The following is a 14,269-nucleotide window of genomic DNA, read 5'->3' on the forward strand; positions in this document are numbered from 1 at the left end:
GTACAGGAGGGCCCTGCTCGTAGAGCTTACATTCTAAAGGGAGGGGGTGGTGGTACAAAAGGTAATAGCTGCAGAGAATGATTTGATGGGGGTGGATTAACATTCTATCTACAATACCTACATTTATACACTTTCTGCATGGCAGCACTACTTCCTAGCCAGGGGTAAAAACACCTGCAGAAATATTTAATTTCCTAATAGTCACACATTTACATTCCGGCCATTGGCTCTGTAGGCTCAAAGTCCAGTCCAGTGTCCTTTGAGAAAATTGTTTGTTTTCTTCCTTTTGTTAAATTCAGCAAAGCAGAAGCAAGGGCAGAGGGTCCCCTCTCTGCATGATTCAGCAAAACAACAGGAATTTGCAGAGGTGGGTTGTCCCCTACTTTAAGCAACAGTTCAGTTCAACGTGTGGCAACTGCAAAAACAGAATAATTCCAGCAGGTCAGGAATAAGGGCAGAGGATCCCCTCTGCAGGATTCAGTAGGAACAAAAATCAATTCTCCAGGCATGACCCTTCCCTTGACTGGATCAACAGTTCAGTCTGTAATTCAATTTACCTGATAGTCAGCAAATGGTAAACCAGTCCATAAAGCACAATAACAGATGTAGAGCAAACAAGCACAACAGCTCATCCATTTCCATTTTCCAGACAGCACATAGGAATCAGGAGCCTTTTTGCTTAGCTCCCTATGGATCACATCCAGATGCGGTCCCTCTGTACTCTCCCACACTTGAGTGACACATTCCCTCTGTACCAGCACCTCAGGATCTGACTCAGGGGACCACTCAGCATCCTGACATTCTGTGCAATCTCCCCAGGACCACTCTGAATGAAACCCCTCTGAAGTGTCCCACTCTGTTCTGTGCCAAACTTGGGTGACCCTGGATCAATCTCTGTATCACTAGCTTTCCTAGTTGGCTCATCTTGTTCAGCAGCTAACTCCGGCTCCTCTACAGCACAGGACACAGGCATTACAGCTGCCACTGGCTTCTCCATCATTGAATCCATCGCAGCCTTGACCTCACCGGCAGATGCAGGTGACCCTGCTGCTTGTGGTATTAGCCCTGTCCATGGCTGCAGGTGTAACCTCACGTCTTCAATCCTGGCCCTTTAGATGTAGTGACATGCTGGGTGTGTAATATACATTGTGGGGGAGCCTGAAGCGTTGAGAGAGGCCTCTCTTACAGCCCTGGTTCTGGAGTCCCTGGTAGGGTGACGGGGAACGCCAGAGCTCAGGGCACACGAGTGCCTGTAAAGTCTCTTGCTGGCAGGTGCTGACGTGTATCTGGATTGCAGTTATCACAGGACCAGACACGCTGGTGGAGGAGCAGGAGTCAGTGAAGGATGCAGATAGCCTGGTGCGCATGCAGGATAGGCACAAGGCAGAGTCGAACAGTCCAGATCATCATCTAGCGGGCAGATCAGGTTCAGACGGCTGGAGAGTGGTCAGGAGACAGACCAGAGTCAGTAACAGCAAAGCGGATGAGCAGAAGGAGCAGGCAGAAGCGTAATCCAGGGACAAGCCAGGGGTTGAATGAAGCTCTACTCACAGGATCCTGGTACACAATCAGTCCTTAGGTGCAGCCCCTCGTAAAGTAGTTCAGCATTCAGTCCAAATGGCACTAAAGGCAAGCAGCCTTCCTCCTTATCTCCTCAGGGCTCCAGGCTATTTAACAGGAACCCAGCCACCATGTGGGCACACCTCCCCAGGGATTGGCTAGGCCTTGCGCCATATTCAGTCTTGTGATTTGAATTCTCCCTCCTTAAGCTCTAGAAACTTCTTCTAGCAACCTAACTAGGTGGGTGCTACACTAAAAGATTTGTAAAAGAAAAACTATTCCCTTTGAGTGTTGATTAGTATTGAATGTGTAGGCCTGCTTATCAAATTGCCATATGGGTACCCTTCCCCTCCAAAGAATTTAAAGTGGTTGTTAAGTCACATAAGCCCATTACTTGTATCGTCTCTGTTTTATGAAGATCTAAGTACCGTGTGTCAGTTTATTTTATTATAGTCAATAAATACCTTTTCTCACACAGTCGCTCTGCGGTCACGTGATCCCCCTTCGCTCTCCTTCCCTGATCTAAGGACAGCAGTGAGAGGGGCTGAGATTCCCCCCTGATGTCAGCCGACCAGCAGAGGGAGGTCAAGTGACCGCAGAATGGAGATGTGAAAGGAGGTACTTAGGATTATAATTTTTAAAAAACTGACACACAGTACTTTGGATCTTCATAAAACAGAGAGGATACAAGTAATGGGGTTATGTATTGCAGCAGAAATAGCAGCAGGAGGAGAGGGGAGGGGTAGGGAGGAGATCGGCTCGACTACACAGACCGAGCTGACAGGCAGGGAGGGAGGGGGAGAGGGAGAGACTGCAGGATGATGGAGGCACGTAAACTGACCACAGTATCAGGGATCAGCAGCCATGATTACCATGGTCAGTTCACATTATAGAAAGTTAAAGGAGTTGAAGGTCCACTTTCAGTAAATAAAATACTAAAGTTAGGTATTGGCGTTCATTACTTAAACATTAAATATTACCAAATAACCAATGCCGTCCCAGACTATACCAAGCTTGCAATCTGTATCAACAGTTTTACGAACAATGTTTTTATGAGTCCAGTTTACTTCCCAACTTGTCAGGGCTGGGCTCAGCCCTTCCTTCTCTGAGCTGGCCGCTCAGCTGTCGGCTAATTGCCTGCTCCTATCTCTCCACAGTTACTCAGCTGTTTATGATATTCTGCTCATCAGTCCTGCCTACTTAAGCTGTCCAGTCCAGAGGAGCTCTGCCTTTGCCTTGGTCACATGACAGAAACTATCTCCTGCGATCCTGTTCAAGACGTGCTTTGCTGACATGCCTTCTGGCTCCAGATCCTGCTTGCTGTTCCACTACATTGATCCCTGACTTCTGGCTTGGCTGACTATCCGTTCCAGTTACTGAACTTTGGCTATGTTTTGACTACGTTTGTTCTTTTTACTTTTAGTATTAAACAAGTGTGATTTAACTGTACTTCTGTCTCGGCCTGATTTCATGGTTCCTGACACAACTCTAACCTCATTCTTTTGCCATTTATATGATTCATCCCTAATGTTACATTTTTTGTATCTTAACTGTTTCTCTTTTATATAGATACTTTTTTTTTTTTTTTTTTTTGCTGCATCAGTGGTGGCTTCCTGATTGGCCTGGAGGAGGTTCAGTGTTACAAATAGTGAATATTCATTCGCTATTGTAACATACCTGGGTGGGCTCATTTGCATTCTCTGTGCCCCAAGCCCACCCCATTTTGAAGCCTATTAGAGCCTCTGACTCTAATTAGGTGCTTCAAAAAAAACACCCCCCCCCCGTTGGAATTCATGTGTCCGGCGTCCTGCATAGGGGCTGGGAGCATGGACAGGGGGTGGCGCCCGTGCACCCTTAACGGATGGGCCGCCCCTGTGCTGCATTGTTCTTGGTGAATTGAGACAATTTTTATGTTATTATGCTTCCACTTAGATCCACAGAGCTAACAGATCCATCAATATAAGCAGTTTGATCCACCAGTACAAGCAATTAGATTTACAGATCTGCCAATATACACAATTAATAAATTATATTTGATGAGGAAAAATATTTCCAAAGAGTAGAGTCCCATTTTGCCAGTTTCAATTTCATCTGGAGTTCTCTAGCTGTGCTTCAAGTAACATAACACATAACCAGAATGCAACAAGAGTTTTTATGTGAAGACACATGAAACGCAATCAGATGCAGTAAGATCTGAACGATAAATATCAGATATTTTATAACTTTCCACCAAGTGTAGTTAAGTATGGTTATTGGCACTTGCAAAATCAGTTTTTGCTGTTTTCTGCATTCTGTTATTTCAGTGTCCTTACACTTCTCTTAATGAGCACTGAATCCGCAGCAGAAACATTACCAATTAATGGCCCATAGGGGACTGGAGGAAAGATGCGTTTGCCAAGCAGATGTGGGAGATTTTGTTTGCTTTTGTGGTATCACCATCAGTGAGACTAAAACTTTTATACATATTCAAAATTTCACTTTCATATTCTCTATTCCTTTCATAATTAGTATAACAGTATTACAGATTGAATTATTCAACAAAATGCTGACAGTAAATTTTATCGTATAAGTTGGGAGAGCTAGATCTGTTAAATATCCAGATAGTGTTCAAAGCTTCTACTGGAAATGTTATTGTTTCATTTTCTACGTTTTTATCCATGATCAAGTTTGTTCTTAGAATGTTGCCACTTAAAGTGTTATTTCATTTCAACAAAATATAAAGCATCTAGCATAGCTGACAAGAGACAACACATAGCAGCATTACTTGAATTTGACATTTTTATAAACTAATGCAAAAATTACAAATTTTTGCTAATATACTGAATGTTGTACAGTGAAAGTCAGTAATTTCAAGAGGCACAAAGGAAAAACCCAGATTGTTGAGATACTGGTATTTACAAAACATTTACCACCATCACGTATGACTACATTAATACAATTTTATGCAATAGAATGTTAGAGGTGCTGGAGAGACAGGAAAGCCCACTTGGCACAATACAGAGGCACGACAATAGAACAGCTGGAACAGCAGGAAAACTGGAACAGCTGAAACACTCTGGAACAACTGGAACCCTGTTTAGTGCATGCAGAACTTGGCCCCAACAGCAAAGTCTCACAGCAGTTTTCTCCTTTGGCACAGATCAGTGGCCACATGGTCCTGGCAGGCTTTCAGCACTTAAGAGCAACAACTCCCAGCAGCAGCCCTGAGCTCTTGTACATACAGGTAGACATCTTGTGGATCTCTGCAACACTTGAGCCCTCAATTCCTGGGCTCCAGGTGTTGTAATTCCCAGGCATACACACCTTCAGGACACCCCCACTCTCCCTGTGGGTCCCGGCAAAAAACTCAAAGGGAACACATATATATACAGCCAATCTCTGCTACTAAGGTGAGGTTGTAGAAGACAGTTTCATGTCACAGGTCATACACCATGACAAGACGGAGCACAGCAACAAAGACACAGGATACATATACTGAATCAACAAGGTGTCTCCGAGCCAAATATTTCAAAGCAGGGGTTACAAGTTGTGCTGTTCAAGAAAGAAGTACAAAGAAGTGGGAAAAGTTGAGGACAATAGACGCAGTGGTCGGCCAAGGAAAGACACATCATGCTTACTTCCCTTCAACATCGGAAAATGTCCAAAAGTGCCATCAGCACCAAACTCGCAGAAACCAGTGGGACCCAAGTACACCTATCTATTTTTTGGAGAAGTCTAGCCAGAAATGACCTCATCCATCAAGGGAGGCATGTGATTGGCCGCAAATGTATTCTACAGCAGGACAACAACCCCAAACATCCAGCCAATGTCATTAAAAACTATCTTCAGCATAGATAATAACTAGGAGTCCTGGAAGTGATGGCCCCCACAGAGCCCTGATCTCAACATCATATATCTGTCTTGGTTTATATGAAGAGACCAGGGACATGCAGTCAGGGAAGGCAGGTAAGGCAGGGCCTTGAACATAAAAAAAAAAATTGGAGCTTTGAGGATCATAGCTCTGCGTCACAGAGACCCAAAATTTAGGGGGTATGTAGCCTAAGTCCTACCCCACCACTGATAAAAAATTTGGTACTCCTACGACCTATGGTTCCAGAGATATGGGGCTCCTTATCCTTATTCCCTACCCTGCTACACCCAGGAAGGCAGAGCTCTTCAGGCTCTTTTTCCTGCCGCCAGCCACTGCAGGGCCCAGCGCCCAACAGGCATCCCTGCAGTCCATCTCTGGGGCCATCTTACAGCTGTACTCCATGGTCTCCTCCCTATCTGCAGCAGTTTCTGATGTGGAGACCAGAGTGACAGCTCTGACCCGGTGCCCACCCACGACCCTCCCTGACCCGGTCACGGTCCCAGTGCTAGCATCTTCTCCTGCAGGTATGCCAGGGACTACATCTACCACCCTCCTTGCTCACCTTGTCCTAGCATGCCATAGGGCACCCCTGAAGGTCATGTGTTACTTGATGCAGTTAAACAAGTCGTGACTAAGCCAAACAGATGTCTATTGGTTGGGGATCTACCTCTCCACACACCTCACCCTTTTTACTGGCCATATTCCTGGTACACGGCTTCACAGCAGGATTCCACACCGGCCTCATCACTCTACCCCACTCAACTCATAAATGCAAGAACCTCCAGCCAGCGGCTATTGATGAACAGGCCATAGACTCGTTGCTACAGGCTGTACTAGACAGAGGTTTCATCATCTGCCCCTTTCGACAGTCACCATTTCAGACCTGGAGAGTCAGCCCTGTTGCACCTGTCAAAGGCAAGTTCTCCAATAAACTCTGCTTAGGGTACGATTTGTCTGCAGTTCATTCCTCCCACAGCCCGAGTTTGAATTTCCTGATTCCTTCAAGGAATTCTCCCTCAAATACACATCAGTCGACTTGGCCATCATTAAAATAGGTCCCGGCACCTGGCTATCCAAAGCAGACATCTCAGATGCATTCAAGCTTCTGCCTATCGAGCCATCCCTCTGGCGGTGGCACGGCATTAAGTGGAGAGATTCTTATTACTTTGCCACCAATTTGACCTTCGGGTCCAAAAGCAGCCCGTGGCTGTTCAATGTTTTGCCCAGTCCCTTACATGGATTCTATCGCACCAGGCCCTCTGTCAGACGGTCATCCATTACCTTGATGATTTTCTGCTCATCGAACAGCCAGGCACACCCCCGGTAGTCCTAGACAGGTTAAGAGTGGTGTTTAACAAACCTCAACGTGCCCTTAGCCGAACATAAAGTGGAAGGCCCGACACACTCCATCACCTTCCTAGGCATCACTCTGGACACGTGTGCCATGCAGGCCAGCCTGCCTCCTGACAAGCTAGCCCATATCAGGGCGGTCATCCGTGACTTACCCTTCCACACGGGTGTATTAAAAGGCAGCTGCAGTCCTTGTTAGAGATGCTCAACTTTACCATGAGGATCATTCCTCAGGGGTGGTCTTTTTTTTTTACGGCTCTTGATTTTCACACTCTAGTGCAAGACCCAGATCAAGTTCTTAAACTAGACCCAGCCGCGATAGCAAACTTAGCTATGGGGGACGAGTTCCTCACAAACCGGATCAGCATATTGATGTTCATCTTGTCAGCATCAGCTCTGTCACCTCAGGTAGTCACAGATGCAGCAGCCTCCACGGGCTTTTGCAGCAATTTTTGTCCGCCACTGGTTTGTCGAACCTTGGCCCCAGAAATCCCTTTAAACACTAGTTTCACTCTACCCTATTCTTCATCACTGTTCATGCTGTATCCCACCGAGGCAGCTGCCCAGGTCTGGGGTCACACCTGGACAGGACAAACGGTGGTCTACAATCAGGCCACGGCCGACATCATCAATAAGGGCAGACTGGTGCAGTTGTCACTCTATCACCAGTTTAATTTTTAATACAAATAAGTTCCAGGTGAATGCAATATCGCAGCAGATGCGCTGTCTTGTTTCAGTTTCATTTCACTTTCCAGCTGGAACCTGGAACCGACCCACGACTGCTCCTGTCCCACCTTGGTCACTGCTAACGATGGACTGAAGCCACACCTTGCCAATGTAACCCAGCTCATTAACCACTCCTTGGCCCGCAACACACTGAAGGCCTTTCACACTGCTTAGAACACCTACTGCAGGTTTTAGCCTCTGGCACCGGAGCAGCGACAGGTGCCTTTAGACACATCCTAGCCTAACCTAAAAATGGAGTTTATTATGCAAAATATTTTAAGGGGAATCACCATGGGGGTATTGTGCAGTATATAAAGGAGCTGGGGCATGAAAATAATTTTAATAAAGTTAACTTTTCCTACCAGGGACATTTTTAGCCTCCACCATACTTTTATTCTGGCGCGGATTCGTCCCAGCAGTGGTGACGGGTTAAGGTGGATGTACTCTAGCATTTCGGGGGTGACCTGGATTCCTAGATATTTAAAACTAGAGGTTAACTGTATTTGGAGTGCTGCAATGTCCTGGGCATTTGGGTCTGCATCTAGTACCATTAGGGAAGATTTAGTGCAGTTGATTACCAGCCCGGAGTACATTCCAAATTGTACTATGATCTACATGACTGTTCACAGGGAGTCTGATGTGTCTCCCAGTAGCAGCATTTTGTCATCCGCGTATAGCATGATTTTCTCTTGTAGTTCCCCAAACTTGAATTCTTGAACCTGTGGGTTAAACCTGATCAGGGCGGCCATTGGCTCAATTGCCACTGCAAACAAAAGCGGGGACAATGGACAGCTCTGTCGTGTCCCCCTATAGAGCCTAAAGGGTGGGCAGATGTGTCCTGCCTCTCTTATAACCGCCTGTGGGGAGCTATAAAGCAGCTTGACCCAGGGCAAAAACATGTCCCAGAATCCAAACTTGCTCATAACTGACCAGAGGTATTGCCATTCTATGCTGTCAAATGCTTTATGGGCATCTAATGACAGCAGTGCCCTGTCCCCCATATTATCTGGCTGGGCTTGAAAGTTAAGAAAAAGTCTGCGGAGGTTTATGGCGGATTTTTGGGGGATAAATCCTAATTGGTCTGGGTGTATGATGGAGGAGATCACCTTGTTGAGTCTAAGGGCCAAGACCTTTGCCAGGATTTTGATGTCACTTTGTAAAAGCGATATTGGCCTAAATGAGCCCGGGTCTAAGGGGTCCTTCCCCAGTTTCAATATAAGGACAATATTTGCTCTCTAAGGAGATGGGGCAAGATAGACTCGACATATAGTTTGTATATTTCAGTCGGGAGGCTGTCGTCTCCCGGGGCTTTAGAATTAGGGGATAGGGCAATCGCCTCTGTAGGTCCTCTATGGTAATAGGGGCATCTAACAATGCTTTTTGGGAAGCAGAGAGGCATGGCAGCCCTACAGTCTCCAAATATGTCCCCAGTTCTGCCTCTGTATAACCCACTCTGGACCAATAGAGGTCTGAATAGTATTCCACCAGCTCTTGCATGATTAGGTTAGGAGTGTTCACCATCTTCCCCTGCTTTGTGTGAAGAGCACCAATTGAAGGGGAAGTCTGGGAAGACTTCACAATCTTTGCCAGCAGGCGACCGGTCTGCTCCCCCTCCTCATAGTAAGCGAGCCTGTTAAAAAAACTTTTTTGTCAGCTGCTGATGTGGGGATATGGACCACCGCTTCCTGCGCCGCTAGCCATGCCTCCCTGTTTGAGTCGCTAGGATTATCAGTAAACCTCGTCTCAAGCTGGCGTACCAGCTGTTCCCCTTGTGCCCTCATTCTGGATTTAATGCTTGTCACTGCCTTAATGAGAGAGCCCCTCATGGTCCCCTTAAAGGCAGCCCAGGCGGTATTAGAATCAGGGTGGTCCACATTGTGCTCCCAGAATTCTCTAATTGCCTCTAGTAGGCCTTCATGAGAAAGGGGTAGGTTCAACCAAAAGGCATTGAGTTTCCAGGGGGCCCTTTGCAGGGTCGTGGCCGGTTTAGCGACTAATTGGATCAGGATGGGGGAATGGTCAGAGATGCCTCTGCCAAGGTATTAGATGTCCTGTAGGAAGCAGGACGTTTAGACTGTGCATAGGCACATATCTATTCTGGACAGGGATAAGTGTGTCTTTGAGAAACATGAAAACTGTTTCTGCAGTAGGTTACGGTCCCACCATGGGTCCAACCATCCCACCTCCTCAGTGAACTTCCGCACCGCCGTTCGGGCAATTTTGTGGTTGTTCCCCGGGGGCGGGTGCTTGTCCAGGACGGGGTCCATGTAGCAGTTCAGATCAGCCACTGCTATTAGTGGAAGGTCAGGGTGGCTTAATTGGAAGGCCAGGAGGGTTCTCAATGCCTCAGAGTTAAAGGGGGTGGGATGTATAGAGCAGCTGCAATACATTTCAATTGGTACACTTTAGATAGTAGGATAATATATCTCCCTTCAGTGTCAATCAATTGGTCGTATACCTGAAAGTCCACCGACCTGTGCACTAGTACGCTCACCCCCCTGGAGTAGGGGAAGTGCGTAGAATAGTACCCCCCTCCCAGCGAAGCATAGTTTACAATAGATTGCATGGGTGCGTTTCCTAAAAACTATGGATACCATGGTGCGTTGTGAGTGGGTCCTGGAGACCTCTAATGTTCCAGGACAATATGGGGACAGTATTCATCGGTAGGTACAGAAGTCAGCAATGAGACGGTAAGGGGAGACCCAGACCTCTTGTTCTCTGGGTGGTACTTGCTCTTACGTGGCCATTAGTAGAGCAGCCGTAGAGTAGTCATCGGGCATGCACAACATTGTGGTACAGGCACGGTGGGTAGAGGTGAGGTAGATAGTTCTGGAACCATAGCATCAGTTTGATTTGACCGCGAACTGGATTATTAGGCAAAGAACTTTAAAGTCATCATCACACACGTAACTGGACAAACAGTCGCCTGCCTGCGATTTCTGATTGAATCAGGCGGCTGGAACTGCATAGAAAAGTAAGGTGGAAGCCCAAACAACAAACTTAGGGTTTCCCCGGTTGGCATAGCCGGCTTCCCTCGTGGGGGGCCAAATAGTGCTTTCCAATTAAGGTGGTATTAATCGCACAATTCACATTGCTCACAACGCTGGGAGGAAAAAAGTGTTGAGGCTCCCAACCGGGTTGTCGGCATCTTGTACAGGAAACAGAATAAAGACGGTGGTCATATTGCTCACCTCTCTTTCATTGTCTTTGTCGATGGCAGTCAGTCACCCTCCGCTGCGGCTCTCCTGGTCTGGCGGATGGTGTGTTTATTGACATCTATCCATGAAGATGCGTCTGTCGCTGATTCCAAGAAGTGTGCTTGACCTCTAGCTGTGATGCAAAGTCGTGCTGGGAACAGCATGGCATACGGTGCTTGAAGCTGCTGGAGTCGCCTCTTAACGTCAGCGAATCTCGCTCTGCGCCTTTGCACTTCTGCTGAGTAGTCATGGTAAAAAGAGATGCGTACCCCATTAAAAGTGATATTGCTCCTTTCCCTTGGTGGAGTATGATTTCCTTGTCCTTATAATTTAGGGGAGCTTGGCCAGTATTGTGCGGGGTGGATGGCCAGGTGGGGGAGGTCTGGATGGTACTCTGTGAGCTCTCTACACTGAATAAAGTGCGGTGAAAGCTTCTCTCCCGAAGATCTCCAGCAGCAATTTTTCCACAAATTCTGTGGGGTCCCTGTCCTCTGTTTTCTCCAGCAACCCCACTATGCACACATTGTTTCTCCTCATGCGATTTTCAAGGTCATCAGACTTGATCTCCTTTGCCCTGGCCAATCTAGCTGTATTCTGGGAGTCCCTGAGTAATGGAGCCATTTTATCTTCAATGTCACTGATGCGACCCTCTGCTGCGGTGGTGCGTTCCCTTATCTTCTGAATGTCATGGCGGATGAAGCCCAGTTCCCCCTTCATGCCTCCAAACTGCTCCTGTAATGTGTGCACAGAGGCTGTGCAATTGTGCACCGCTCTGAGGATGTCAGCAAGAGTGGGTTGCAAGGGTTCCTCTTCCCCCCTTCCTCCATGTCAGTGTCAGGTGTGCCAGAGTCCCTTGAATCAGCTTGTGTCTGTGAGCTCAGCTCCCCTGCTAGGGCTGCATGCAGTATGGCTGGGGTGGCATCCATGTCTTCCTCCCCTCTCTGTGTTGTTTGCCCCACCATCTTCTGTGTGTAGTATCTCATGTCCCTGGGGGGGTCTTTCCTGGACTGTTTGGGGGTTTTGGGGGGCTTACTCACTTCTTTCTGCATGTCAGCTCCACGTGAGGTCCTGGGGAGCGATGGGCTGTTGCCATCTTGGAAATCGAGCAGGCCTCCAGTCTCCGTCTGTTTGCGGGTCATCATAGCTGCCAGGGTATCCGGAAGAGGTACCGGTGCTGTCTGGGGTAGGTCCTGCAGTGTTTTCGCTGAAATCTGGCGTTTTAGGAGGAGGATTATGTGCGGGAGCGCTGTGAGACACGTCCTCTCACATGCCGCTCTTGGCCACGCCCCGCAAGTGCCATCCTTGGTGACATGTCTAAAATCCTCACACATTCCCCATTTGGGTTTTTTGCCCACTCTAGGCATCCAAGCAGCCATCTACTTGGCCTTCTACGGTTTTTGTGGTCTAGCGAAATCACCTTTTATGGCACTGGCAGTCAGATACTGCTCAGACGTCACCTGACTCACTTTCAAAACCATTACATCCTTCATCTTGCTGTATCCAAAAACTCAACAAACTGGGTTGACATCAGCCTCTTTCAGACTAGTAATGCCTGATGCCCAGTAACGGTACTCGACCGACTACTGTTCCATCTACCCAGCCAATCAGATTGTAGCCCAATGTTGCCTCTTCTGACCTGCCCCCGAGTGGCAGCCAATTTATCAGGCATGTCAGGATCCTTCTAGTCAATTTGGGACTTGACCCTGGTCGGTTCTCGGGACATTCCTGCCGGATTGGAGCAGCCTAAGCGGCATCCCAGCATGTAGTACCAGACCATATGATCAAGAAATTAGGCAGGCGGAAGTCCGCTTGCTTCACCACATACATCCCAAATCCTCAGGTGAAAATGGCACAGGCATTTACCAAGCTTGCGCAATAATGACAGAACCAATAAAGAGTTACTCCCCTCTCCGAGTATTTTTGCCCCCTTTCCCCTCGGTCATAGGGCCACGACTATAAATAAGAAGGCCAGTATGGTGGCCTGAATTTATGGGAGTAGCCTGGGTGGTATTTAACCACTTCCCTAACGCTCATAGTGATATGACGGCGGCAGGAACCCTTTGTCCCTCTGGGCCGCGGTCATATGACGTCTTTTACTTTCTGAGCCTCTAGGGGGAGCGCACCCGCCACGTCACTAGGCACCCGATGCGCGTGCCTAGCGGCCACGATGTCCACCAGGCACCAGCGATTGCCCATGAACTCCTGTCAGAGGAGAGGAGACCGATCATATGTTCCTAGTACAGAGGAACACTGATCGGTCTCCTCCCCTTGTGAGTCCCCTCCTCCTACAGTTAGAAGCACTCCCTAGGATACACATTTAACCCCTTCCTCACCCCCTAGTGTTAACCCCTTCCCTGCCAGTCACATTTACACAGTAATCAGTGCATTTTTATAGCTCTGATCGCTGTATAAATGTGAATGGTCCCAAAATAGTTTCCGAAGTGTCCGCCGCAATATCGCAGTCACAATAAAAATCACAGTTTGCTGCCATTGCTAGTAAAAAAAAAAAATAACCATAAAAATGCCATAAATGTATCCCCTATTTTGTAGACGCTATAACTTTTGCGCAAACCAATCAGTATACACTTATTGCAATTTTTTATTTACCAAAAAAATGTAGAAGAATAAATATCGACCTAAACTGAGGAAAAAATTTGTTTTCGTTTTTCTTTAATGGGATATTTATTATAGTTATGAATAAGTAAAAAATATTGTGTTTTTTTCAAAACTGTTGCTCTTTTTTTGTTTATAGCACAGAAAATAAAAACCACAGAGGTGATCAAATACCACCGAAAGAAAGCTCTATTTGTGGGGAAAAAAATTATTCAAAATGTAACAGCGCTGAAAGTTGAAAATTTGTCTGGGCAGGAAGGGGGTGAAAATGCCCTGTATTGAAGAGGTTAAGCAGCCCATTCGCTCATGCTTCTTGTCGGTTCCAGTGCGCGATACCCTCCCTCCCTTTCCCTTTTTCAGGGCACATCTTAGTACATCCTTCTCCATAATCACCCATTACTTATCTTGGGTATGCCCCCTTTTCTTGGCATACCGATAAGGCGACTAATGCTCCATACACACGATCAGAAATTCCGTCAGAAAAAACTCGGATGGTTTTTCCAACGGAATTCCGCTCAAGCTTGCCTTGCATACACACGGTCACACAAAAGTTCTCTGAACTTTCGACCGTCAGGAACGCAGTGACGTACAACACTACGACGAGCCGAGAAAATTAAGTTCAATGCTTCTGAGCATGCGTCAAATTGTTTCCGAGCATGCGTGATTTTTTGCGCATCTGAATTGCATACAGACTAATGCATTTTCGGATAGGAACTTTTTCCAACTGAAAAATAGAGAACCTGCTCTCAATCATTTCCTGGCTGGAATTCTGCCAGCAAAAGTCCGATGGAGCTCATCGGTCAGAATTTCTGACCAAAGCTCACATACAACTTTTGCTGGTGGAATTTCTGATCGTGTGTACAGGGCATAAGGCACACTTCAGGTCTTTTTATGTTGTAATTCTTGTCGCATGTTTATGTGATCCATATCTGTCTCATAGGGCAACGACCATAAATATATATATAGTATTCAG

Source organism: Aquarana catesbeiana, linkage group LG01 (genome assembly GCF_042186555.1).
Source record: "Aquarana catesbeiana isolate 2022-GZ linkage group LG01, ASM4218655v1, whole genome shotgun sequence".
NCBI lineage: Eukaryota > Metazoa > Chordata > Amphibia > Anura > Ranidae > Aquarana > Aquarana catesbeiana.